The sequence below is a fragment of the Silene latifolia genome, chromosome Y (genome assembly GCF_048544455.1).
Source record: "Silene latifolia isolate original U9 population chromosome Y, ASM4854445v1, whole genome shotgun sequence".
NCBI lineage: Eukaryota > Viridiplantae > Streptophyta > Magnoliopsida > Caryophyllales > Caryophyllaceae > Silene > Silene latifolia.
The window spans coordinates 389,294,402-389,296,218 of NC_133538.1; the positions used below are offsets into that span (position 1 = coordinate 389,294,402).

At 37.9% G+C, this 1,817-nt stretch overlaps 1 long non-coding RNA gene across 1 annotated transcript; it reads left to right on the forward strand.

Moving 5' to 3' along the window:
* LOC141634343 (uncharacterized) lies at positions 1–1,285 on the forward strand. Its single transcript, XR_012539066.1, has 3 exons — positions 1–473; positions 595–1,124; positions 1,246–1,285. It is a non-coding gene; the product is annotated as an uncharacterized LOC141634343 (long non-coding RNA).
* Positions 1,286–1,817: the final 532 nt, after the last annotated feature.

The window sequence follows — 1,817 nt, forward strand, 5'->3', positions numbered from 1 at the left end:
TTTACTCTTTCTCTCCCTCCCTACACCTAACTCTCTGTCAAAAAAATCCCCAAAAAACCTCCAGATTACAACAATGGCGATCCAGAATTAATAACCTAACTCCCTGTCGACATCGGTAATTAAACTAAATAAAGTAAATCTTGATACTTCCCTTTCCTCTTCATCTTCCGAACAACAACCAATTCACCATACAATCCAGATCATTATCACCACTACAATCATCTTCTTCAATCTGACCAATCATAAAGGATCCACTGATCGAGTATCATCTCTTTTGCAATTGTTGTTTATTACTTTCAACTATCATTTCTTTTGCAATTGTTGTCATCAACGTATTGATACAAGTTTGGATGTTTTGACATTAGTGGGCCTCGTTGCAAGTATCCTCGTCATCGGATTCCTCCTTGACTAGCTCCCGCTTATGACTGCGAATATGAGCCTTCTCATGAGGATCCGGAAAATATTCCCATTCTGTATGTTGCTACCTTTAATGAGAGGCAGCTGTTGTTGTTGTTGTTTTTGTTGTGTTCAATACAATATCTTCTTGCTACCTTTAATATTCCCATTCTGTATATTCACAATCCTATTTGATAGGGAAGAGCGAAAGCTGTTAGATTTGTCTGAGATGTTTGCAAAAGGTGCCTTGTCATACCTGACTCAACAGGTTTGTGTTTTTACTGTGTTACATCACAGACAGTCTGCTGAAACTTGCCGCAGTAAATGAGAAAGAAAAGGGATTGGAAAAGAAGAAGATTTAATCTATTACATCTAGTAGCTACTCGATCTGCCTACATTCAAACCGTGTAAGGACTTGAACAAGTACTCTGTAGCTCAAAATGTATGCTAGGCAAAAATACCTTCTGATTGGTTCTTGATCTTTAAATTCTTCAGTTAGGGATTCCTGTTCTCTGAGGCTATCATTCTAGTTCTAATAGGGCATCAGTTCCTGACCAGGCCACATTCAGTTCTCATGCATCTCAATAATGCTACTACTAGTCTTCTATTGCCGATAACCCTATCAGGTTTATGATGTTGTCCTCTTTTCAGGCCTGACTAACATAGATACGCTGATATTCTAAGACTGGTGAATTGTGAAGCTCTCCCCGTTCTTCTCTGATGCAGGGGTAAGGCTACATACGTGTACAGGACTATAGTCTATTTCATTTAACTGTTGGATCATTGTCACTGTGACCCTCTTATGGATTAAGTAATTCAGATAGGATCATTTGGATTTCTTGCCTATAGGCTTTAGATAGCGAGATCTATGAAAAAATGAAGATGATGTAATACATTGCTCAAGTGTTCGCTAAACTCGCATAACTTTTATGCTACAAGCATGATACGGAGTATAAAATGGGAAGATAAGTTTAAACAAGAAAAGGCAGTTTTTACGGGAGTTGCCGTTGAGTGAGATGAGAGTAAGTGTAGTATGAACTCGTGTAGATGGGTCAACATTTGACATTAACATGTTTGTATTGTTTTTAATCAAATTACATGCTATAACCTCGTTCTCCTAAATTATACTGGAGTAAAAACACAATAACACCAGAGTAATAGCTGGTATTGATGCCTATATTGTGGCTCGTCCGTCTGTCAAGACGAGGTTTCCGTTGTTGTCGAGGTTTACGACTGCATTGTTGCTGACTGGAGCATCTCTAGAGATTGAGATAGAAGGAAAGCATTGGGATGGTTTAGTATATTACAGATGATAAGCATGATCTCCTGCAATAGCTTATTGTAAATTCTCTAGGGAGATCATGATTCATGGACATATATACATCATGATTCTTGGAAAATGTCAGTTTTATTATAAGATT